The sequence below is a fragment of the Marmota marmota genome, unplaced genomic scaffold, assembly GCF_001458135.2.
Source record: "Marmota marmota marmota unplaced genomic scaffold, marMar, whole genome shotgun sequence".
NCBI classification, from domain to species: domain Eukaryota; kingdom Metazoa; phylum Chordata; class Mammalia; order Rodentia; family Sciuridae; genus Marmota; species Marmota marmota.
Genome location: NW_025999944.1, coordinates 8,928,292 through 8,955,511, shown reverse-complemented (window position 1 = coordinate 8,955,511; position 27,220 = coordinate 8,928,292).

The following is a 27,220-nucleotide window of genomic DNA, read 5'->3' as shown; positions in this document are numbered from 1 at the left end:
TTGTTTAAACAGAGATGGGGAGATGTTGAGAGCCACAGCCGAAGGGGCCCCAGCAAACTTCCAGCTGCCAGCAAACTTCCAGCTGCCGGCTGATGATTGGCTCACAGCGGCCCCAGCAACATCTAGCTGATTGGCTCCTCTGTGGTGATGCTCATTGGGCTGTTTCCCTGCCCTTTCAGACCACGGAGCTGCTCATTGGGGGACTTTTTTGGCTCCGCCCATGTGACCCAGCCAATCGGCCTCAAGAGCAGGAGGATTGTGGGAGGTGGAGAGAAGCTTGGGGAGAGAGAGAGGCTTGTGGAAAGCCAGTGGTGGCAGTTGAGGCTCTGAGGGTTTTTCCTGAGAGGCTGTTTTGTTTGGTGTGTGTGGTTCTAAAAATAAAGTTAGTTTCTTTTGACAAGTGGCTCCTGATTGTGCCCAGCCAGACTGCGGCACATCACAAATTCAACCAACCCTGGATCAAAAATATCCAGAAACAAAGACTGCCCAAGTTTCCAAAGGTAAACCTTGAATTTGTCACATATCAAGCATTTCTGCTGAATCCAGAGGAAGGAAGTGATGTACAGGAAGACCCTGCTGAGGCCTCCCGCCATCCTGCAGATCCTCAGTCTCCGACACTGATTGCTTGAACCACCAAGACTTGAACCACTTGTTCACCTACCACATCGTGAGGTCTACAACTGTCGTGTCTGTACTGAAGGTATACTGACATTTTTTTCTTGACATAATCCCCTAAACAATACAGTATAACAACTGTTCACCCAGCATTTACATAAGGTTATACATTTTAAGTTATCTACGTATGACCCAAAGTATGCAGGAGGATGCACGAAGGTTATTTGCAAACACTATGCCAATCTACACAAAGGTCTTAAACACCTGTGGATGTTAGCATTCCCTGGGAGGGTTCTGGAACTAATCTGCAGTGAGTGAGAGAAGATTGTGAGTAGACATGGGCTGGGTCCTGGGTTAGATCAGGGAGGGCAGGGGTGCTTCACTCAACTCTTGATGAGGACCAGGCACATAGAAATTTCTTAGGACATACTTAGGTATGATGATGTTGGCCATTTATTTCCTGGAGTTCTGATATCACCACCACACCTGCTCACAGCATAGCACACAGCGATGCTTCTTTCCCTAAAGCAAGGAACGCTCCGTGTGGAGCTGCTGTAGAATGGACTCCATCAGGGCAGGGGTGCCAGGAGGCATATGCGCATCTTCCTGCTAGGAGCTTGTTATCTAGTGGAGGAGACTGAAGGAACAGGCCAGTGAGTGCCCAGGAGGGAAGAGAACCTGAGAGGAAAGACAGGTGAGCTGGCTCTTGACCAACTGTGAAGGGCCGAGGCTCATTTTAGCCACATCTGCTTCCCTGTCATTTTCTCCGAGGGATTCTGGATTTCCAATTCTGCCCTACCTCATCTCCAGATTCCCAGCCTGTCATGATGATCTCTTTCCTGTCTCCTCTTAAATCTCCCCTTTTATAAGGCCCTGTGCACCCTGTGAAATTAGTAATGACCGGGAACCAATTTTTACACTGCCCTTTGGAGACGAAGATGAATGAATCATTCTAATGGGGGACCCCCAGGTTTATTGTCATTTCATAAGCAATAAATATGTTCAGGCTGATTGTTCCTCTTTTCTTCCTTTTCCTTGATATTCATAATAGAGCAAGTCAACGTTGCATTGTTCATCCGCGTGCTATTTGCGTAACTGCTGAGAGCTCTGTGATCTTATAAAATAAATTGCATAAAGGACACAGGCTTCCTGGAGGAATTGTAAGAGGTACTTGGTGTTCATCATTGGACCACCAAACCCACAAGTTAGCCAGTTAAGGGAGCATGTACTATGGGAAGGCAGTCATGGGGAAGCATGGATTCATTCATTCCTACCCAACACTTACTTTAAATAAATACTATAGAGTGTATTAGACCCAGCAGTTAAAAACAAAGAAGCTGCTCTCATAAGCTAAAATTAGCAAATAAACACATAAATGAGTTTTAAAAGGAGCATTGTTATGAAGAGGTTATACTGGGTGCCCATAGGAAGACTAATTAGGGTGAATGATACTCATGTAGGTAAAGTGATCAAGGAAGGTCTTTCTGAAGGAGTGACATATGGGCTGAGACCTGGAATAATAAGAAGTTCATGCAGGGCCTGTAAAACCTTTTCTAGGTAGAGGAAACTTAGCTAAAAGTGGTCCCATCTACAGAGACCAAGGAGACTAGAGAAGGACCGGGTGAGGAGGACTTCAAGTGTTTTATGTCTCAACATGTAAAATTTAACAAATCCCATATCCAACTAGAGATACCAAGTAGATAAATACACAAGACAGAAGCAGTGTGGCTTGCCTAGGAGGTAGGAATTTGCAAGTTGCCAGCATCCAAAGAGCATTTAAAGTCAGGAGAAAGGATGAGGTCACAGAGGGAAAGAGAAGGAAATGACCACGGTGTTGAGGTTAGAACGTGAGAAGTTGGTGCAGCCAAGGAGGAAGAGATTAAGCCTCCACATGTAAATGAAAAATCTAGCAGGGTGTGGTGTCCAGAGAGGCCAAGGGAAGAGCATTTTGTGGAGGAGGGGAGTCACCAAGAGTGCGAAATATTACAGAAACATGATGTCCAGGATATTTGACAACAAAGAGGTCATTTGTGACCTAGATTCAAGGAGACTGAGTGCGGTGATGGCAGAAAATCAACTGGAGCAGCCGATGTGTAGATGGAAAATGAGCAATTAGAGGCAGCCTAGGAATCTACCCTGCAGAAGTTGGGCATGGAGTGGGAGAAGGAATGAAACAGTGGCTGCAGGGAGGAAGTGGGTCAACCCCAGGGATGTACCCTGTGTGGACTACACATTCCCTGGCTTGGGGAGGACTGATGCGGAGAGTCAAGGTCAAAGTCAGCAAGGGTCACAATGACTGCTTACCCAGCGCAGCTCCTGAAAACTCGGCACATGTTGCACAAGAGATTGGGCTCTGGAGGTGACAGAGCTAAGAAACCCCTGGGTGCCTTGGGGCAGGAATTTTTCACGAAAATACTATCTGGGTCACTTCAGATCTGCATCGCTGGTGTCCCAGTGGAACTGGGCAGAAAAGGGTGGAGTGACACATGCAGTTGAGTGTAGAAATAGACCCAAATAGGAAGAAGCAACATGTGAGAAGATGAGTACGGTGACAGTTTTCAGGGTTGACACGAGTAAGGCACAAATCAGCCAGGGGTGGGAGATTGGCCTGACTCTACCATTCTTCATTTATTCCTAAATGGGTTCCCCCAGTCCTCAGGGAGAGGTCAGGAAACCACGTGTGGCCTTATAATAGCTGCAAAACAGGGCAGGACCTCCAAATAGGGTCCTGAACCCAGCTGTATTCATTCACTGTGACTGGGATGGTCAGCTTATCAGAAGGCCAAGTGCATCAGGAAAACAGAGCTAAGGACAAAAGCAGCAGTCGGCACTGGGGCACCAGCAGCCACAGGGAAGGGTGGGTGCTTCCTCATTGTCTGGAGTCCTTTCAGCTGCTCCCCTCTGCCACTCTTCCTGGAGATGGATGTCAGCAGGGGGACTCTAGGGACACTGGTCTGACCCAGTCTTGAGCACTGTGCCAGACAAGATTGTCGTTGGAAACACTCCTTCTAGAAGACCACTTGTCCGCTTGCCTTTTCCCTCCTCTCACCTCCTTCCAGTTAGCTCCTTACTGGTCCTCAGCCTCAGATCAGATGCACTTACCCAAAGCCTCTTCATCTTCCTCTGCCTTCACTACAGCCCGGCTTCCAAAGCCTCACTCCCAAGTCATCCAGAAACAGAATCTGAGCAAATAGCAATAGAAGCCCCTTTACCGAGTGTCTACTGTGTGCCAGGAAACAGTCTAAGAGTTTCTTCACTTTTTCTTTTGTATGTATTTTTCTATTGGTCTAATTTTTGCAAGCACTTTTTGAGATAGGTGCTCTGACTATTCTCATTTTAGAAATGTGGAAACTGAGGGACAGAGAGGATTATGAGTGGGCCCGTGGTGGCATGGGTGGTAGGGGGATGAGGCACGATGTGAACCCAGGCAGGCTGCGGGAAAGCCTGTGGTACATGCGTCCTATGGCCTTCACTCTGCCTGGCCTTGTTCCAGGAAGCCTCTTCCATCATGAGTCCTACCTGCTCCTTCTAAAGGAGCCCCTGCTTTACCCTAGGTTAAAAGGACATGCCCTGAATCAAAAACACCTGGTTGTTCACCAGGAAAAATCCCAGAAGGCTGAACAGGTGGTCTCCCCAGGGCTGTTAGGACAGTTCAAGGTCATCCCTGTCCCATCCAGCCTTCTTCTCAAAGGGTTGCTAGTCACAAAGAGGAAATCCTACTGGCTTGGTTCTTGGCCAGTAATTCAGTTGGAGACATAGATGTTTAATAGCTTACCTTCACCTAATTCCTACTGTGTCTATCAGATGTATCCCAAATATAAGCTGAGCCCTCCTGATTAAACTTGACCTAGACCTCATGTTCTTTGAAATCTTATGTTTCCCTAGCCAGAAGCAACATCCTATTGCCCTGATTCCCCTCCTCCTAAGCACAAAGGAAGCCTGTCTTGGGATGGGCAGAGACAGGGAGGCCTCTCTCCCATGAGACCTACAACCTAGATGGGGTTGAGGTGGCAGGTAGCTCTGGGTGCAGGAAAGCTGGAGCTGTTCTGCAGAGCTGTGGGAGGAGAACCAAAAGGAGGAGAGAGAGGAGAATTGGGGAGCAGACAAATGGTCTTCTAGAAGGAATGTTTCCAATGATGGCTTTCATTCTCCCAGTCACCCTGAACCAAACAGTGTTAGCTCATGAGGGTCGGGCCTACAGATACCTTCCCTCCTCGATACATATGTATTTTATTTAAAGTCAAGTTGATTAAAAATAAACTTGCATGCAATAAAATTCACCCTTTTGTGTATACAGTTCTATGATTTTGGACAAATGCATGCAGGCATGTCACCACCATCACCATCGAGATCTAGAACATTTATGCTTCCTCTTTGTTATCAACCCCTCCTCCAAGCCAGCTCCTGGCAACTACTGGTCTGTTTTCTGCCTTTCAATTTTTGCCTTTTCCAGAAAGCTCTATGAATGAACTCCCATAACAATCAGCCTGTTGAGTCTGGCTTCTTTCACTTAGCAAAATGTATTTGCATTTCATCCGTGTCATTGCATGGGTCAATCATTTGCTCATTTTTATTGCTGAGTACTATTTAGTTACATGACTGTATCACAGTTTTTCAGTTACTATCTTTCTGATAGACATTGGGTTGTTTCTAGTTTGAGGTGTCTATGAATAAAACTGCTGAAACTATAACATATAAATTTTTGTGTCAACATAGGTTTTATTTCTCCTGGGTAAATAGCTAGGGTATCTGCAGTATTGGATCATATAGTAAGTATATGTTTAACTACCAGAAACTGCTAAGATAATTTCCATAGTGACTGCTGCATCTTCCAGTCCCACGGCAGGATAAGAGAGCTGTGGTTCTCTGCATCAACATTAGGTATTGTTAGTTTTTTTTGTTTTTAAGTTTAACTATTCGGACAGGTACATGTAGTGCTAACTCACTGAGGCCTTGATTTACATTTTCCTAATGACTTAGGATGTTGAGCATCTTTCTCAGTATTTCTTTGTCATTCATCTATCTTATTGGTGAATAATCTGTTCAAATTCTTTGCCCAATTTTTAATCTGGGTTATTTGTGTTCTTGGTATTGAATGTTAAGAGTTCTTTAAAATATTAGATAAAGTTTTCGATATGGACTTTGTAAAGAATTTCTCAACAGATTATGTACAACAATTGGTCCTCCTCTCCTTTCTGAATACTATTCCCACGTCTCACCATTAGCCTGACAGGATCATCAAAACACAAGGGACACTTCTGGCTCCATTTTCTAGAAGAGAGGACCCAAGATGCAGGTACTTCAACACACCTGCTGCCTCTGGAACCAAACATGAGACTTGACTGAGAAGGAAGTCTCAGAATGCCTTTGAAGCCACCATGCCACTTAAAATGAAGTCATTTTAGGAGGCATCCAGCAAAGTGGACACCTATTGGATACCTATTGTGTGCCAGCAAACAATTTGGTTCAGAGGCCAGCAAGCCAGAGTCTGGGGGCCAACTCTGACCTTTGACCTAACTGCTATAGCTTGGGAACCAACAAAGGGCTGTTCAGATGGACATCTGCAATCAATCTGGTAACATGGCAAATAAACTTTGAACCCCAGCGAAGGGGCATGTAACCCCCTTCTCAAAAAAAAAAGAAGAATCCACTTCTTTATTATAGATCTATATTTAAGAAAATAAATATAGAAAAATATATATAAAAAAATTTGAACAATAACCTCCTGGCCTTAGGATCAAATGCAATGAACACAAGCAATAAATTATTATTTTAATTATATATTGTTATTGGATTTTAAATTTGGTCAACAATAAATTATTTTCTTGTTACCTAAGTACCTGCCCAATGCCTTCAATTTTACCCCTTGATCTGCAGTCCAACATATTTACCATCTAGCTCTTTACAGAAAACATTTGCCAAGCTCTGATTCAGGTGGTTATAAGTTAGGATTTCTTTAGCCATCCCAAGTGCAACATGTGACAGCCCATTTGGCAGATGAGAAAAGTGAGGGTTTTTACAAAAGATGAGTAAGTTCTGAACAAGGGTTGGGGGTGATGTGCCCATCTTCAAAACCTCATGTTCTGAAAGCAAATTCACAGCAGCAATTTAGTAGGGAATAGAAAAGAACAAAGAGCAATTTCAGAGGGGTGAGCTGGGGTCTTGACTTGGGACACACCCTTTCCCATTTTCCTGAACAGGTTATTGGATAATTCATGAATCTGCACATTGAGACCTGGAACTCATCAAAATAACCTCAGGCTCCTGGGGGATTTTCAAACCACCCCAGAGAAACTTTATTCTTTTCAATACACTTCACTAGCTGAAGTTCATATAAAAAATTTTAAAGCTTCTCAATAACAAGATTTTATACTAAAATAAAAAAAATATAAAAAAAACATTTTATATTAAAACAAAGCATGTTAGGCAAAGTCTACTGAAGCTGTGAAGCACATGGGCTATTGGAGCTGGAATGGCCGTTACAGCTCTCAGGGGCACATCTCCCTACCTATGTGACCTTGAGCCAGGCAACTGAACAGACAGATTCTCCAGTTTACCTATTTTTAAAATAGGACCACTGCATAGGTCTTCTGCATGATTTAAATGAGTTGATATTTGAGACATGAATAGTTCAGTGCCGGGAATGGCACACGTACTTTACCAACGTATATTAAGTGATAAAGTCCATGCTCGATTAATCAGAAAATTACACTTCCACAAAACATATCTCTTTGCTTTCTGGTTAATCAAGGTTTTCCTGTGTTTAGTGCATTTTGAAAGAGCAAGAGAAAGAGACGCTGGAAAGCAGCCCCGCTGCCTCAACTTCCCCAACATGATCCCTGTTTGGTTGGGTGCAGAGAAGCATGAGGAGAACCCATTTCATTCTGCCACCTTCAGCCCAGGTACACACTTGCCAACCCTTCAACCCTGGAGGATGACCTGGGTCTTACAAATGACAAACATTTATAATAGCATCAACCTAGAAAAAAATTCCCCCATTGTCTGGAACTTCAATATCCAAAGAGTATGTTCCTATCATGTTTCCCCTCTGCTGTGCAGGAAGCCACACCCAGGTTCATTTCCTGCTGACAGCCTAATTAAGATTCTTCCCCTTCCACCCTCCCCGCCCCCCACTGCCACCCCCAGCAGCGCTGGAGTGAGGGAGAGGACAGATGCTCTTCTGTGTCACCGGATAGGAAGAGCCCTGGAGACATTTGTATCAAGAGCTTAAACATATTCCTAAACAGAAATTCCACTTCCAAGAATATATCAAAGACATAGAAACAGACAGGGTATGTGTGGCAGTGGTGGGTGGGAGTTGCGGAATTTGGAGAACTTAGTCTGATACGTGCTGGGAGTTGCCTGGGAAGCTGGTGGGTGTCTGAAACCAGTGGGCGGTAAGCCATGTGTGTTTGAGGGTCCTTTGGTGAGCAAACCCCCTTGCCTGAGGCTGCCCTTGCTTGGAATGGGGTAATACTGAAGTCCCACGGGCTGGAGGACACCAGTGAGGTCCCACCAGGGCCTGCCAATGCAGCATTACTGTCACAAGGGTCTCCTGGAGTCCGAGTCCACTTGGGAGCTGGACCAGATACCATGGGATGGCTTCTGCTGACTCTGGTGGGTGGCCAGTTGCAGTCATGTCTGAGCTTGGCTACCTCAGCACTCTGGCTTCTCCCTGTCACAGAGGGTCTTGAAGACCTACTAATGTGAAAAATTGTCCTACAAGTAAAATGTCTGTGCAAATATTAGGAATTATTATCGATAGGATTTCAGAATCGTAGTGTTCTTAGGTGAGGTTCTTAGTCTCTCTGTGGTGTCCTTAATTTTTTGTCAGAATTCAAGATAAATAGTCTTTGATCTCTTCAATCTAAACAAATGAATAAATGACAAGCCACACTTAAAAGTGGGAGAGAGCTGTTGAAATGGAGTACGGGACCCCAGATCCACAGTGCTGGGGCCCTGGGAAAGTGTTGGGACTTTCATTTGTCTAACATTTAAGAGAGAGCTTCACTGAGTCCGCAGAGTCCTGCAAGCTAAGCTCCTGCTCTCACATCCTACCTGAGGGATTGGAGGCTGGTGGGAATGGAGGCTGGTGGACTCTCTAACTGAGCTAGGTTGGGAGTGGCAGAGCAGGGATTTGAACTCGGGGTTTCCTCCCACAAGCCAGCACCGTCCCCCAGCCCTGCTGCTGGTCCACCGGTAGAGCCTGGCATTTCTTTGTGCTTTCTGTGCTCGGTAGAACAAATGTTCCAAATCACAGGCAAGGATATTTAATCTGTGCTGTGATCTATGGAACCGCTTGGGTAAGGCAAGAGGAATTACAGAGATGAGTCATCCCATGTCAGCAGGCGAACAAACCATAATAGGGTTTTTATTACTATTTTATTATTTATGTATTTGTCAAAGAAAAAGCAATCAATGGGAACAGCAAATTGGCTGAATCCCAATGGCTGTGCCCTCCCGGGATCTGCCCGCGATGGCAGGGGTGTGTTTGTGTGTTGGTATCCCACTCTCCTTCCGTTCTATGCTCTATGAGACTTGGGGTTGGGGATAGTGTCTGTTTCTGTCCAGTTGTGTTTAAGGAATCTAGTAGCTCTATTTGTCAAGCTGGGGCCTGAATACCCCAAAAAGTAAAGTCGTTGTGTGTGTTACGGAGAATGTGCCTAGTTGAAATGGCTGTTCTGTAACCCCTGAACTTGTTTTACTCTTCCTCAGTGAAAATGTTCTGTGATCTACAACTCTCTTTAGTTCTAGGTGCCCATTTGATGTTCTCCTCTAGTGAAATATACTTTGTTCTCAGCTCAGGATCTCCCTTGCACCCAATTACCCTGCTTTCAGACCCATGAAGCTCAAATCTCTCCCAACATGGTGGAATCCAAAAATTTCAAGTACAAACTGACCTCAGTTGTGATTAACCTGAAAGAAGACAATGATTCTTGGTTGGCGTTGGCCTCCACGCCTCCCCACTCCTGCTTTTGTGGAGCTAGCAGGATTATTTCTGGCTTCTAGGGAAATGGCCTTGGCCCAAATGGCAGAAGTCATCCCCCAAAGAATAAGCCTTGCAGGAGGGATCTTGAATTAAGTTCTAGGAGGGTCGTTTGGGTCCCCTCTCTAGAGGCTGTGTCTCCACAGTGTCCTTGAGCTACAGCTAGTAGAAGTGGGTCTGTTGTTTATATTGGAGGTGTAATTCATGTAAGTCAGAGGATGAAGATGGTGGACACGATGGTCCCTGCCCAATGGCATCAAAGGCTACTTTGGTTGGTAATAATTTTTAAAAGTCCACCAACAATTTAAGGTGATAAGTAGTTGTCATAAGATTATTCTGGAGCAGAACTGAACTCCCTGCAGAGTGTGACAGTCTATCACTATCTCAGTCTTTCTTGCCTCTGCTGAATTGCAGTAACTGCTCTGCCTGGAATTCAATAGATACTAAACATGCACTTGTTTAAAGGAAGAGTGAGTGAACCCAGAAACCTACACCTTAGACATACTGATCCCATTCAAATTACCTAACATACGTTAAGAGCTTACTTTACATGGTTATATGCTATATGCTGCATTTTGGCACTTTCAGGAATATTTATCATTCTAGCAATAATTCCAGGAAAGGATTTTGTAGAGGAAGAAACTAAAACTCAGTGACTGGCCAAAAGCAGAAATAGGATGGAGGTGGGATTCGAACCCAGTCCCCTCTTTCAGGGCTCCTGTGAGCACGCTGCTTTGCCTTTCCTTCCATTTCACCCACGAGGGTTTCACTTTATCTCTTGTGCTCCTTCCTCCTCTCCTTCCTTTCCTCAGGAGAAAGCCTCTCACAGACCTGGGGTTTGACGCTTGGTTTTTCTGGACCATCCGGAAAGGTCTTTGCCTCTCAGCACCAGATTCTCAATAGATTTGCCTAGTCCAATGCCACTCAATGGTCAGGACCAAATATGAACAGAATCCAGCTCGATTGCTTTCCTTATCCCAAAAGTGCATTAATAAAGTTAATTAGCTTTGGCCTGAAAAAAAAATTTGAACAATAACCTCCTGGCTTTAGGATCAAATGCAATGAAGCACAAGCAATAAAAACTCCATTACTGCTCCCTTCCAAGAGGCTGCGGCTGATCTCAGACTGCAGAGGGAGGGGCCGTGTGCATCTCCCAGGACTCCCCCTGCCTCCCCTAGGCCTCACTCATTTTTGACACCTCATGAGTGTGTCAAAATGCAGGCAGGTGAGAAGGTGAGCTGTGCTGTGTCCTCGGTCAGACCACGTGTGGTTGAATCCATGACTCCTATAGCCTGGGGGTGGCATAGGCTTGATTTAGGCTGGAGGTGGTACTTGTGAGGGCGCCAGGGGAGACTGCAGGAGACATCAGGTCATGGGAGATGGTAGCTCTTGCTCTGCCAGGTGCAGCTAGTAGTTTGTTTAGTAGCGGGGTCAAGTCTATTTTTATTTAGGAGGAGATTCAGTCTCAAGGAGAAGGCTGACATGGAGGCCTCCACTCTCACCAGGAACCTGAATGACCAGACAGCAAACGAAAATGAAGGCCAGTCACGGGGTGCAGGTAAGCCCAGAAAGGAGAGGTAGACTATGGGGGTTCCTACAGGTGCCCAGGAGTCTCCCCAAAGAAACCTGCCCCATGACGAGAAGAATAATCCTAGATCCCATCGTCTGGCAGGCCAGGTGTCTAATTTATGGCTGCATCTGGTCAGAATTGGCTCAGATATTGGGCAAGGGTATGAAAGTCCTTCCTGACCCACCTGCGAGGACTTAGGGGTATAAGTTATTGACATCTCCCCAACCCTACTCCTTTCCCAAAGATCTCCTTTTATCATTGAAGTCCCGTTTTATGCCAGGCATTGAAGGGCTACGATGTGGGGACACAAACATGCATAGGACCCAGCATTTGCCCTCTAGAGGCCCTCATTCTAGTGGTGTTTTGTCAGGAACCCATTGGATCTCGGTCCCTTCTCTGTACTTTCATTATTTCCAAGATGCTGTGAGCTATTTGAGGGAACCATCTACCTGAGCACTAAGACCTCCTCAGCATCTCGCCATTACTGGCTCCATCCCTGGGGCCATGACAGGGACACAGAGTGTGGGCACTGCTGCTCCCAATCTTGTCGGTGCCCTTGTGTTATGTACACCATATGGGCTGCCTCATGCGTCTTCCTGGCTCCTGAGCACCTGTGGTATCTCATGGACTCAGAAAAGCATGGCAGGAACTGATGTGTCCATCAGAATGGAGGCACGTTATTTTTTTCCTTTATTTTTTTCCTCCGGCTCCAGAGGAAGGTGTGTTGAGGTAGAAAGGGTCTTGACAATGGCAAAGTAACACACACAAAGGAAGCATCTCTTTTATGTGGCACTTGAAAAATAGGTACTTTGGCCCCAAAGTCATGCAGGGAGACGCTTGGAATTGACAGAAAAGATAAAGAGTAAGAATGAAAACCCAAATACAAACAGGGAGGGATGAGAGGAGGACACTGGGCTGCCTGAGAACTCAATGTAGTCCTTCGAATATTTTAAGTGGAGACGACTTCCTCGAGGACCTCAATTCCGCTGCCCTGAGGTCTTTAAATGTGAATGCATTTTGTGGACAGTTGCTCAAACAGTGTGAAAGAGGGAGATGCAAGTTCATGGGAAACTCACTGTCCTGCACACCTCCCCTGGGTCCTATCCTGCCTCCATCGAAGCCCTCAAGTCCAACCTGCGTGATGTGTGATTAGCCACCACACTGCTCTCTTGGCCACGCCTTCATCTCTTACATTATCAGAATAGTTTTCTCAAAACCCACATGAGGTCCCTGTTCCAGAAGAACTTGAATGTTTCCTGGAAATTCAAAGTTGTGTGAAATCTACCTCCACCCTGCTTCCTGCCTTTGCTCTGTTGACACCAGATTGCCATTCCTTGGATCTTCCCTTCCCCTGCCTCTCATCAGAATTAACCACTCCACCAGCATGAGTCTGTTTTTTTTTTTTTTTTCTGGGAAATTCCAACATGCCTCCAAATTATTATTATTATTATTATTATTATTATTATTATTATTATTTTGCATGTCTATCTCTGCTGCTGGGCTATAGGTTCTTGGGATCTATTGATGCTAATATTTTGATGATAGTATTGAGCATTTGCTATACAATTGTTATATAACTTTGCACATAGAGTCTCACTTAGCCTTTAAAGATAGGTAATGTTCTTAGTTTTTTATGTATAAAAGAAGCTTAGGAGGGCCACATAGGTGCAAGGAGAGGAGCCTAGAGGGAGACCAAACATCTTGACTTCACGGCTGTGTTCCTGACCCCTAAGATCTTGCTGAGTCTTTGGGACCTCCAATGAGAATGGAAGCCTCCAGTTCCATTGTAGGGCCTGGTCCATGTTCACAGACTGAAACAGAAGATAAATGAGAGAATATGGGGGTGGAAGAAGGAGAAAACCATTTTGAAAAGATGAGCCTGTGAGAGCCAGTTAGGACAATGCTTTAGGAAGAGTCCAGGCACTGGTACACTGGCTCTGTCTCCCTCTTGACCTTTTACCTGACCTCGGAAGAGGTGGCCTCCAGCTGGGTGGCCCAGGGGTGCTGCAAGGTCCTCCCTCTCCCCCAAAATCTCTCCCTCAGCTGCTTGATGGTGCCTGAAATTGTACCATTACAGCTTAATTCCTTTAGCTTTGGCTGCTATTCCCCTGTTAAAATGCAAATACTCCTGGGAGAGGGAAGTTATTAAACTTTATTAGTCTTTTATATCTCATGGTGAATTTATTGATCAGACCCTTCTCCTTAGAAATGACTGGGATAAGGGAGAAAGATGGAGGCAGTTGAAATGTCCTGAGCTTTGGGGAATAAGGTTGTTTGGAAACCCAGAAAGCAATCGCGTGCTTGCCATGAGTTCTATTGCCTGGGGCCATCAGTGGCCCGCGCACCTGGTTTAGAGTAGACTGACTGAGAAGAGAGTCACAGGCCCCAGCATTGGATCAACCAAGCTCCTGAGCCAAGATGGAGCTCCAATTCAGCATAGTCATCTTCCTGGCCTCTGTCTCATCCAAGAGCACTATCGCCACAGCACCATTACCTCTGTCTACAGAACTTTTGCTTGTGCCTAAGGACACACGATCCTCCTTTAGCACATGTTCCTGAATCCCCTCCCAGCCACCCAAGCCTGATGGATGGCCTGGACCGGCTATTCTCCACATGTGCCCCTGCTTGGTTGTGTTTCCTATTCTCTGGCTCCGTTAGCCTGGAGGTGACACCCCGGCTTTGTTCCTACGCAGATACTTTACTGGAAGGCTCCCTTGTCACCCACCCAAGGCCTGGACTGTCATGGGTAATGAATGAGGAGACAGATCTTTTTATAAGGACGTATCAGGGTTTTGAGAACAATATTATTTTATGTGTTTTCGAAACACTTTGTTCCACCTTTAGATTTATGGGATGGCCTTTATTACTTCAATAAAATATCTTATTTAAAACAAAACTAAGAGATGAAGTCTTATGGAGGTTTTTGGCCTCCATTTCCCTACAGCCTGCCAATGCAAAAATTCCCTCACCTTTGTGAACACACCACATCACCTCAGAGACACTGGCAGCCTGGAATGCCTGGAGATCCCAGGGCTCAAGAATGAGGCAGACCGTGCTGGGGACCGTAGCTGTACTTAATAAATGGTGTTTATTCACCTGATCGAGGAGAAAAGCTTGGATTCCACCACACGGAGTATATTTTTTGTTGCTCAATGATTCATCGCCGTGTGTATGTGCCTTACTTTGGAAATCAAAATAGCACCAATAAGAATGTGATTGTTATACTTAGTAGTTGCCGAGAGACAGCAGTTGCAGTGTGGGTTGGATGGTATGTTAGAAAGAGAATTTGACAAAGGCTCAGGAAGGAGACCTGGGCTTTGAACCAGCTTTGGCCCTCCTGGGAATGGGGTCCCTGCTGGATCACGAGCGGCTTGCATGTTCCTTCTACCATGCAACAACTATTTCTCGATGTCTAGTATGCATTTGGCATCATGCTCATTTGGGGGGAAAAAGTGGATTAAATGTCTTCTTCCCAAACTGAAGCCCTGGAGAAGAGATTTTAGTAGGGCTGGAAAACCTTGGATATTACTAAAACAAAATGATGGGCAAGGGATTTTTTTTCCCTCACTTCTTTAAGAGCTAACGAATTTTCCAAATGTGAAGGTTGTAAGGATCTAAAGTAGGTGGCAGGTGGCCAATCTTGCCCACCTTATTTTCCAGTATAAGTGTGCCAGTGCTTCTGAGTTACTTTCCTCATAATTTACTCAATAGGGTATAATAAATTTTACTTTCTTGTCAGTGGGTTTTATATTCTTGCTCTGAAAGCAAATGACTCTAATGCAAGGATTGTTCCCAGGAAGACACCTGGGCACACCTGCCCAAGAGCATCCTTACACGTCTTTTCCTGTCTGCTTCTTCCTTGGGTTTGAACCTTGCAGACTCTCCACAGGGGTTTAGGCCTATGGGCTCTGTCCTTGAGGAGTTCAGTGGGAGGCAAACCCTTCAGGAGTCTGACCCTCAAACATCCAGGCTCTTGCATACTCGGTCTCTGAGAAACACTGACCGTATCCGTTTTCATCATCCCCATCACATGAAATGAACCTAACTTACTGCAAAGTTGCTTGCCAAGTGCAAGTCCATCATCTCTGTTATTTATCACCAAACCCTTTGAGGCAAGGGTCATTAATCCCACTTTTGTAGGTGAAAAATTGTTACTGTGAAAGATGAAGCGACTCTCCCAACTTCACACAGAAAAGAGCAGGACTGGGAGGTTCACTCGGCTCCTCAAGTGTGACAACCATTATCAGGTCAATGATGCATCTGATGTGAAGTTCCAGGCGTTTGCTCGCTTGCAGCAAATCCTCATGTGAGCAAATGGAAAATTCTGAACAACTGCACAGATAAACAAAAGGATTACTGCTTTGTCACCGTACATATAATCTGTCACCTCTGCATCATTCCACCTGGTTTCTTCTCACCATGCCCACCCACAGATGCCTGTACTAAGGAAAATGTACTATTAATAAGGTAGAGAGTGTCCACCAGACTCAGTTTTGCTCAGTTTGTGGGTAGCGGTAGGTAGGAGAGAGATTTTTGCCTCTTAACACTGCACCAATCTGTTGTTCCTTGAAATTGTTTGTTCAGAAGCTCTTGCAGACGTCTGGCTGCCCGTTGGCTCAGCCTCGGGCTGCCCTCTTAAGGAATCACTTTATTATGCCTCCTTGTGATTGCATTTACCCAAGACAGTTTTCAAAATTCTTTTTTAAATTAAAAGGTTTTTAAAAGATTTCTCTGAGCAGCAAAATGTTGATGTGTGTGTGAGTGTATGTGTGTGTGTGTGTGTGTACGTGCGTGTGTGTAGGAATTGAAGGGGGTTACAAGCATTGGGGTTACAAGCTACTATTTTACTCTTGAGCTGGAGATGAGGGTCAAAGCCCATGCTTGGGGTAGACTTAGGTGATCTTGCAGGGGAGGTCAAGACTGATGTCACTGTGATTGCTAAAGATGTCAGGGATGTGGACTCTGAATGTGATTGTTATACTTAGTAGTTGCTGAGAGACAGCAGTTGCAGTGTGTGTTGGATGGTATGTTAAAAGACAATTTGACAAAGGCTCAGGAAGGAGACCTGGGCTTTGAACCAGCTTTGGCCCTCCTGGGAATGGGGTCCCCGTTGAATCGCGACCGGCTTGCATTTTCCTTCTACCATGCAACAACTAGAAATAAGTTCCCTCCTGACACCAACTATGTCATGGCATCCTGGCAAATACCCTCTTGATGTGGCTTCTTTGAAAAGATTAAAAAAGTGGGTATTCTTCCACAATTTGAATTAATGGCAAATTCAATATATATTTTTTTTAATTGTAGATGGACACAATACCTTTCATTTTGTTTATTTAGTTTAACGTGGTGCTGAAGATCGAACCCAGTGCCTCACACATGCCAGGCGAGAGCTCTATCACTGAGTCCCAGCACCAGCCCTAACAGTGATTTCTTTGTGAAGCAGGATGGCAGGATCTTAAAAGGGTCGGGGAAGTCAGTTGAGGGATTAAAACAGATGGATTGTTGGCTCCATTCCTTACCCAGGAGCTACCTTGGCCAAAGTTTTGGCACAGACAGAGCGTTCCTCCTTACCCCTTGACTGAAGAGCTTTGGCGTGGAGAGCAGGCTGTGTGCCCTGCCCTGGGTTACTCCATAATGAGGAGAATGGTGAGGCAGTTCCTAACCCTGAGTTACTCCATGTTATAAAACAGTAGTTTCTCATGAGTTTCTTCATTTTGAGTTTGAGTGCTGCGGAGGAATGACTCTACACCTTGTTTGTACATCTGCCTGGCACAACCATGAGGCATAAACTGATAAATAAATTGTGCTAATAAAAAGGACCACCTGTGAACTTATTGAATTAGTCAGCAGTACATGGATACCTGGGTGTATCAACCCCGTATCAGAAAAACTAGGCTCTTGGGCTTATCAAACACACCAGGCCACCAAGTGAATCAGCTCCCTCAACAGAAACCCATCAGATGGGGAGCACCCCAAGACTTGACACAGCGACATCCTGACCCCATCACCTGGTCACTCATGGTAAGCCTTGCCCTGGAAATTTGTCATAGCAACTGAACCTCTGATTCTCTGTCCTTGGGCTTCTGCACAGCATGGATTCGCTTGCCGGTGATGACCATGCTCACTCCAAACTGACACTCTGGAACAGCCATCTATCTGGACCCTGGCCAGAATAAGTTGCTGTGCTTTGATATCGCTGTGCCCTCAACAAGTTCTTCAACTGGTTCTGTAAACTTATCTGACTACCTACAGGAACTCTGCGTTCTATCTGTTCTATGTCATTGCTCTTAGTTCAGCCTTCTGAGCCCCTAGGGCTGCCTAAACCCTTCCTTAGCCTTTCTGTATGTATATGTGTGTGTGTGTATACACACACACACACACATACACACATATATGTAATTTCTGTAACTATGACATGTGACTTGAGTGTTATAAATATTAGTAGTTAAGATTGGAACAGAAGAACTGTGATTGCCCAACTTATGACAATCATGTGACCCATGAGTATTTAGTGAGCTGCCATCACTGGAAGTAGTGTAGCCTATGAATTTATTGTTATTCAATAGATTCTGACATTGCGGAAAGACACCAATGTGCCTGACCTACATTAATGGCATAACTTGCTCACAACATCAGGCATGGGACTTGCTTTGGTCAGGAACATGTTGGCAGATGTGACAGTAGGGTTTTGAAAATGTACTCGATCAGTGGGGACTTGCCTCTGCCCCCTCCGTAAAGAAACATGCCCTAGCCAGCCCACCAGCTACGGAGACGGGTGAGAAACGGTGGAGCAGAGCCACCTAGCTCACCCATGGTGACGCCGGGCTGTCCCACTGAGCCTGAAAACTCATGAGGAAGAGGTCAAAGCTTGTTGATTCTCACCACTGAAGTATTTTGTGGGTTTGCAAAGACCTATCTGTAGGGCTATGATATCGTCTCTTCACAAACATCTCCCTTAATCATAAAGCTCTTCCAGGCACAAACTATGTGTCAGCATACTGCTAGGCCATGTGGAGACACAGAAATGGAAGACACGACCCCTGTCCCCAGAGATATCTCTGTCTAAAGGGGTAATAAAGAAACACAGTTCAAGATGGCAAGTCACAGTGGCTGCACACCAGGCCCAGTGGATCTTGTTTGGCACTATTCCTCTATGTTCCACCTTCTATACCTTGGCATGTGCGCATGCGCTAACTCTGAAAGTCATATTAGACGATAATATCATTATGTATTTGCCTTAGATTCTCACCTCGTACCCCCTGTATACGCACATGTACCACAAAAAATGACTTAAATAAAGGAAGTGTCATTAGTTGCCAACGATGACCTTTACTGTAGGTCTGACGTACATTTTGAAGATGAGACAGAAAGATGTGCATGGACTTGCTCCTGCTCATGGGGTGGTGAAAGAACTGGGTTGGTGTGACTCTAAGGCCACATTCTTTCTCATCACCTGATGGAAGTCCCTCCTCCACCAGCATGCACCCTGGCATGGTCCCCATGTTCAGCTGAGGGGAGAGCAGGGCCCAGGGCTCACTCCACCTCTGTTGGTGCTGGCTGAGTGACGTTGGACATGTTGCCTAATTTCTCTTCTGTTTTTATTTTTGCATCTTTGAAATGAGATGATTCCCATTTTTAGAGGTATTATATGGATTAGAGATTATATATCTGTAGTGGGCTTCACCTTGGCCTCCCAAGATACGCGGGGTCTTGCCCCCAAGTCTTCAGAATGTGACCGTATATGGTGAGAAGGCCTTTGATGAGGTGATGAAGCTAATATGCGGGCATTAGGGTGGGCCCTAACCCAACGCGACTGATATCCTTATAAGAAAGGAGATTGAGACAGTGATACAGAGAAGACCATGTGAGGACATGAAGATGCCATCTGCAAAGCAAGGAGAGAGGGGCCCATGATGCTAAAACCTTGCTCTCAGAATTTCAGCCTCCAGAATGGTGAAAAAATAAGTGTCTGTTGTTTCAGCCACCTGGTCTTTATGGCAGCCTGAGAAGATTAACAGAGGCTGAAACTCCTGGCACAGAAGCAAGAGCGATCCCTGCCCCCAGGGCAGCTTGCCACCTCCCCTGGTCCCTTCCCCTCCTCCTGCTCTCCAGGGTCACTCTCTCTTCCCTCCTGGTTTGCCTCTTCTCCTCCCCACCTCCTCTGTCCCCCTTCCCCTTCCTTCCATTTCTCCTTCCCCTTGTTACCTTGCTTCATCCAGGGTACATAGGCCTGGACCTTCTCAGCATGAGCCGAGAGAAGCTCACATTATGGAGGGAAGCAATTTAAGGACATTTATGTCCATATAAAAGGCAAAAGAAAGACTCCTACATTTTCCCTGGGCTGCCAGATTCACAGAATAACAATCAGGTGAGACTCGGTGCTGCCCCAGATGGTGAGCACTTCTTTTAGGATTATGGAGCTTAACTGAATTGGAATGGTAAGAATAGAGGCTTCAGAGTTTGCAGTGGCTCATAAATATCTCTCCCTTCGCTAGAAGAAAAGGAACTACTGCGTAGGGAGGTCTTGCTCTTCCCCACCCTCGGGCTTCGGGGCCGGAATCCTGGCTTGCTTTGGAGGAGCCTTTTGACCCCCTGGTTCTCCAAATCAGAATCTCTACATCCTAAGAGAGGTCAGGGCTGGCAGCAGGTAGCACAGGATGCCCAGAGGAGGGGGGTTGGGCCCTTCCCTGCCGCTCTTTCTGGGGGGAGTTAGACCAGTCCTTGGCAATTGACTTCCCTTCTCGAAAAGACACTTTCCTCCACCAGAAAAATGAGTGTAATCAGACTGGCTAGCAAAAGCGTTTGGAGATTTCCCGGATGAGAGGCTCTGTGTAAACTGAGGGCACTATGTTTTCATACCTGGCTGCTGGGCCAGGAGGGACGGGAAATGGGAAAGCAAAGCTAGACTGGCTCCGCGTGGCAGCTGGACTCAGCCTCTCCATCACACCCCGTCGCCGACACTGCTGGAATGCTCAGGACCCAGCAGCCAGGGCAGGCAGAGGGGCAGGGATGAGGACCAGGCAGGGGCTCCAGAGAGAAGGACGTAAGCAACAGGAGCCAGGTTGGAAGGTCAACAGGAAGCAGCCATGCCCGCGGGAGAACAGCTCCCTGGGTGGCCCTTGGCGTCTCTGATGCTGTTTCTTTGCCTTTAAGATGAGCCATGGGACCCTCCTGTTATTTCTGGAAGGCAGAATATAGACTTTGCAGAATTCCTCATTAGCTGGTGTAGAAGGAGTACAGTTCAGAGGTCAGAAGAGGGGACCCAAGGAGAGGAGGAAGACGATCCAAATGGCGGCGAGGATAAAAGAGGAGAAGAGAACAGGGAAGGAGGAGGGGAGGAGGGGGAAGAGACGTAAGGAGGGAATTCCACTTTCTACAGTCAGATCCTAATCTGGGATCAGTGAAGGGCAGCTTTCCTGAGGCAGGTTTGTGACCCTCCAGCAGGCTTTAAGCAGGCGGAAACAGCCCCCTTCTAGACATGATGTCATCCACATCCAATGGCAGGAGAAGAATTCCTCTCAGCAGCTCACCTGACCTTTCCAGGTAATGTGCAGCCCAGGGCATCCTTAAGAGAACCAGTAAACGCAGCTCCTGAATGTGAGCTTCTGCCAGGGGTGGTGAGTAGTCAGGCCCTGATCTTCTATCTCTTTTCCTATTTTTTCCCTCTGACAAAGGAACAATAGCTTTGAGACAAGAAGAATCTTACTGAGGTCTAAGGGGCATCCTGGCCCGATGGGCAAGAGCCCTGTTCTGACTCTCCTTCCTCAAGATGGGACTTGAAATAATGTCGCAGGAGACTGTGTCAGCTGATTAGTATGCAGAAGGAAGAAGTCATAAAGTCAAGTGCCTGTGACATTTAATGAGAATGATATAGGAGGGGACATACCCCGAGCAGAAGGCAGACCTGCGTGCCTCATTACCAGGAGTGTCAGGGGTTCTACCTGGCACCGTAGCCAGAAGCATCCACCATGTGGGCGCAGGCCATGTGTTCTGGGGGTGGGCACAAGCAGGGTTTTGATGTGTACAAACACAAGTGCACATAGACACACTCAGGTCATGGCGGACGACAGCATTGTGGTCCTGGTCTTCCAGGGACATGCTGTCTCTGTAAAGTGATTCCCAAGATTGCATCAACTCAACATTTCCCTTCCTTGGGGAAGGTTACTTTCTCAGGACCAAGAGTAGTTGAGAAGAACTATGGAATCACTATTGGCTTCACTGTTCCAAATACCAGAGAAAACCATGGAAGAGTCAAAGCCATAATGTTATCGATCAGCAACCCCAGTCACCAAATCTCATCCTCCCTCTGAGGGTGACCACTCCAACACCTGGCTGCTTGTGGTTTGAGGTTTCTGGCCATGGTGCATGTGAGAGCACAAGTGGCCTTCATCATAGGCATCACTGTTGCCCTCTTTGAGGCAGAGAAACCAGTTACCTGATTGCTAGTGACTTCTTATTACAGGTACTGGTCTCCACTCTGACTGGTACCTCTTCTCTGGAAAATCTGGAACATTCAGTCTTGGGAGAGGTCAAAGGATGTCACAGGGAGGATGGCATGGCATCCCAGTCTGTGACTTAGGAACAAGGGAGATGCGTTGGTCTTGGGGGGCATGACCTGCTCATCTGGATGAGGCTCAATCCCAGTAACTGGGTTCCATCTATCAACTACAAAATCTTCCCTATTCTCTCAAGCTCATAAATCATCACCGAGCCAATTTTGTAACTTCTGGTGGCTGGTGATGGCATGCCAGTGTCTCCCCAGTGAGTGTGCAGAAAAGTTCCACTTCTCTTGACCTCCTTGTCTTCTGGGATTTCCTAGAAAGAAAAACCACTACGTTGTATATTATTCATGCAAATATACTTTATGACCCTGAAGGCAAATATTGAAAGAAGAAACTCTTTAGGGAGAAGACAACTATATATTCAGCTCTGCCTCTGACAACCGGATTTGACCTTCTTGGAGGGTACCATTGATTATGATGCCAAACAATTCTGACCTCAGCTGAAGCAAGGGTGGGGAGCTGGGCTGTACTTCCTTTTACCTATGTTTAGACTCAACCTGTAGTATTTCATTGCAGTTGCAACCAGCCTTAAACATTTATACAAGATTTTGCCAAAGGGTATGGGAAAACGAAAGGTAAATGAACACAAAAAGCACTAAGGATTCAATTTGGTTTACCAGGGATGATCCAAGGCTGGAAAGTGATACTTTCTCATTACATGAGAAACTTAGAAAAAAAATAGGTGCCTCAGGGAATTATCACTTTTAAATCTGTTGTTTGTCTTTTCTGTACTTATATTGTAGATGAAGATCCCAAAGAATATAAACCTCTTGGCTTTGAGAAATATTTCCTCACATTCTGCCTGCACAAAATATAAGGCTGGCAGAAAAGTCAGGAATGGTCTAGTAGAGTGGTCTGCACACGTGGTTGCTCATCGGGATCAGCTTGTTATAAACAGATTCCTGAGCTCATCCATAGACATTCTTGGGAAAAGATCAGAAATGCTATTTTTAATTAGTGACTAAGATAATGTGCATTCCTCACATTTTGTATATGTAAGAAATATTTTTGTTAATCTTCTTTGTCATCCTGGTTCCCTAATAACAGATCTTGGCAGAAACCCAGGAAGAATAGGGAACCTCAGGTTGCAAGGGAAATGCCCCTGCTTGGCTCTCTACTAAAGAATTTGTCTCCAGGGGTGGTGAGCAAGGTCCCAGAGATGAAAGACAAGCATGACTACATGTGTAGGGGACATGCCCATGTTCCCTCCACTCTTGTCATTCAGACCCACTGAAATCCCAAGTCTTTCTAAGGACTTCCAGTCAGTCATCATCTACCACCAACAGTCTTAGAATCCAGACTTTCTGGGAGTTAAGAAATTGGACAGAACACAAGGATGGGTATGAAAGAACGAGAGTTCTGAGCCCAGTTCTTCTTAGTTCTTCTGCCTGGAGGACATGGGGCAAGTCATTTTCCCTTTTAAATGAAGCCCTTTGTGAGCTCTGAATGTACTTCTGACTTTATACAAACAAATGCATAACACTAACTTTTTAGACACTGTTTAGTCATAAACATATGGTTTAGGAAAAGGAGATGCCTAGAACAACCCCCCGCCATATTGGTAAAAGCCATTTCTACTCTCTCCTCTGATGTTCAGAGACTTCCCCTTTTCCAATTGGAGTCCCTTGGGAATTGATCTCTAAACTTAGGTAGTGAAGATACAAAGAAAGAGCATAAAAGGACAGGCACCATGGTGATTCTATGAAAGTCCATCTACCTTTCTGATTCACTCAGCTGGCATGGTACTTCTTAGAATCATAGAGTATGAAGTATGGGTTTCTAATATCATCTAGAAAGCCCACCTTCCCTTCTCATTTCTGAAGCCCAGAAAGTGAGTCCTTACCCTATGCCACATTGCTAAAACTCATTCCCTCTTCTCTCAACCCACCCCATCTCTCTACCAGGTGAACGTGTTCAACAGTTTTTCAATACATGTGAGGTCATGAAAGTGCTGTGTTTTGTTCCTATACATCCTATCCTCTGCTTAGACTGTCAACAGGGCAGGGATTGTCCCTTTTGTGTGTCTTCTGCATGTTAAAGTTTACATACAGTTAATGCTCAGTAAAGATATAGTTTGATATGTATCCCTGTGCCTTCCTCTATCTTTACCACATACACATCAGTTAGAGCACTAATCTCCAGGATATATAAAGAACTCAAAAAACAAATCAAAATCAAACCCCCAAATAACCCAATCAACAAATGGGCCAAGGAACTGAGTACACAGTTCACAGAAGAAGATATAAAATCGATCAACAACTAAATGAGATGGACATCATTACCCTAAGTACATGTATGAAGACACAAATAGTGTGACTCTGTGTACAACCAGAGACATGAAAGATTGTGCTCTATATGTGTACTATGAGTTGAAATGCATTCTGCTGTCATGTATAACAAATTAGAATGAATAAATAAATTTAAAATTAAAAAGTGTCCAACTTCTCTAGTAATTAGAGAAATGCAAATCAAAACTACTCTAAGATTTCATCTCCCTCTACTCAGAACGCAGTTATGAAGAGTACAAGCAACAATAAGTGTTGGCAAGGATGTGGAGGAAAAGGTCTACTCTTACATTGCTCATGGGACTGCAAATTGGGGCAGCCAATATGGAAAGCAGTATGGAGATTCCTTAGAAAACTTGGAATGGAACCACCATTTGATCCAGCTATCCCACTCCTTGGTCTGTGCCCAAAGGACTTAAAATCAGTACACTATAGTAACATAGCCACATTAATGTTTATAGCAGCTCAATTCACCATAGTTGAACTGAGGAACCAACCTAGATGCCCATCAATAGATGAGTGAATAAAGAAACTGTGATATACATACACAACGGAATACTACTCATCATTAAAAGAGAATAAAACTATGGCATTTCCAGGTAAATGGATGGAGAATATCATGCTAAGCAAAGTAAGCCAATCCCCAAAGACCAAAGGCTGAAACCTTCTCTGATTAGTGGATGCTGATCCATAATGAGGGGTGTGTGAGGAAAGAATGAATGACATTAGGATTAGGCAAAGGGGAAGGTGGAGAGGGGAAGAGGCACAGGGGCAGGAAAGATGGTGGAATGACACAAACATCATTACCCTAGGTACATGTTGGATTACACGAATGATGTGACTCGACATTGTGTACAACCAGAGAAATGAAAACTTGTGCTCCATTTGTGTACAATGAATGGAAATGCAGTCTGCTGTCATCTGTAACTAATTAGAACAAATAAAAAAAATAAAAAAAAAACCAGCTTGAAGAAGGCAGTGACGGCTGTGACTTTTGTCAAAGAAGAAATATGGAGCAGCAAGTTCACAAAGCATCCGAGGAGGGGTGAATCTGTTGATCTCTTCACGTGAGTCAGCATGCTCCTTCCCCCATCATTCCCATCCTGCCAGCCACCTTGGACCTTGGACCTCACCCTTGTCCACTCATCCTACCTCATGGGTCATTAATCAGTCCATCCTCTCCTGCCATTTCTCCTTCTTGGCTTTGGGTCTTGCTCTTAATCAACCTTGAGTTCTTGTTTCTTCCAGATCATGATTCCCAGAACCTCTCTCTGTCACGTCCCTGCTCACTCCCATCGTGCATCCTCTGCTGATTCTCCTGCTTGGTCTGGCCTCACCTGTGCCTGTGCATCTTCCCTGCTCATCTCTCCCTGTTCTTCTCGTCCCTGACTGTGGTCTCTAACCAGGAGGAACAGTGAGCTTGAAAAGGAATTCTAGACCCAAATGAGGTCTGCACAGCAGAACACAGTGTTGGGAGGAATCATGGCCAAGCAGACCCAGGAGGATGCGTCTGGGAACCCCTTACAACCACAGAAGGCTGGCCCCTTCAAGATCTGAGCTCCATCTCTAGTGCCCCGGTGGCTTTTGATGCAGATATCCCAGTTCTCCATTTTGCCTTGGCATTTGACAAAATGTTCTATTTCTTCTTTTCTCTCTCCTCACTTCCCTTCAAACACTCCTCATGTTCACACACATATACACTCCCCAACGCTTTTAATGATACAAATCACGGGTACTGATGACAATTCATGGGGGGATAAGAATAGAAATCATTTTTCCTAAGACCACAGTTATATTTCCCAGGGCTCATTCATAGACTGTCATGAAGACAGCCGTGGAGCTGTGATCACCAGGAGATTTTGTTCTATTTATGATGCTGTAGTGGGTTCTTTACAACTGTTAAGTCTTACCTGGAGCTCAACATTAAAAATTTAGATCTCTTTTTCCTTTAAAACAAACTCCCACTCCCTCCAGCCCCAGGCAGTTCAGAAGGGGATTCTGAAAGTTGGTTCTGGCCCAATGCCCCTCCAACCAGAGGCCCACTGCATTGCTTCTATGCATAAGGAGTCAAAGGCAAAGGCCAGTTGTCACCGAAATGTAACCAAGCAACCTTGGTGCTAAGCAACAGATTGGCACTCACAGAGTCCTGGTCCATTCCAGTCAAAGCAGGCTGCACAGAACTTGGCCTTGACTGAAGGAAAGGCCTGATTGGATAAAGAAGGGGCTACAGGGAAGATAAAATAGGGAGAGAAGAGAAAATAGAAGTAGAGCGGGGAGGAAGAGGGTAAGATATGGCAATAAATAGAAGATGGTTGGTTTAAACCTCACAAAATGCCATTTGGACTGTCATCAGGCCAATATCTAAGAATGGACTGAGGCTTTTGCCAGAGTTAATGATAACAGTTAAGGTTTTCAAAACTTTTTTTTTTTTTATTTTGAACAAGCTGTTTGGTTGGTGAGAGTATCTCCTGGGATGTTAAAATGTTCTTTCTCAAAAATCTTTAAAGCCATGTGCGGTGGTGCACACCAGTAATCCCAGGAGCTCAGGAGGATTGTGAGTTCAAAGCCGGCCTCAGCAAAAGTGAGGTGCTAAGCAACTTAGTGCAACAAAATGCAAAATAGGGCTGGGATGTGGCTCAGTGGCTGAGGGCTCCTGAGTTCAATTCTCAGTACATACCCTCTCAAAAACAAACAAACAAACAAACAAAAACCTTTAAAGACCTGGGTCATCATTGTCCAGAAATGCGTAAAGTGAATATCTGCTCCTTTCTCGCTGGCCTACTCCTGTGGGACTGAAGGGAAGCATGCACGGGGGCCCAAATTTCTGAGGTGAGGGTCAGTCCCCAGGGGCGTGGGTGGAGCACTGTGGGAAAGAATGTGGGGAGCAAGAGCAAGTGCAAGAGGGAGGTCAGACTCTCTAGTCCACCTGACCATGGGGCAGAGGTGGGGTCAGCCCTTGCGGTCAGTGTGAACCCTCTCCGCGCCTTCACTTTCCTACAAGTTAGACTGGGGGTGGGGCCAGTGTCCACAAATCCCCTCCTGACAGGTGAGACAGCGGTGTAGGTTGATCCCCCAAGACGGACCCAGGGAACAGCCTGACAGCCACGTCATCATCATGCAGGACAGTGGGGGGCTGCCTGGCTCCAGGTGTGGAAGGCCAGGGAGCACCTAGTAGGTAGGCCTCCGTCCACTGCCCTCCCAC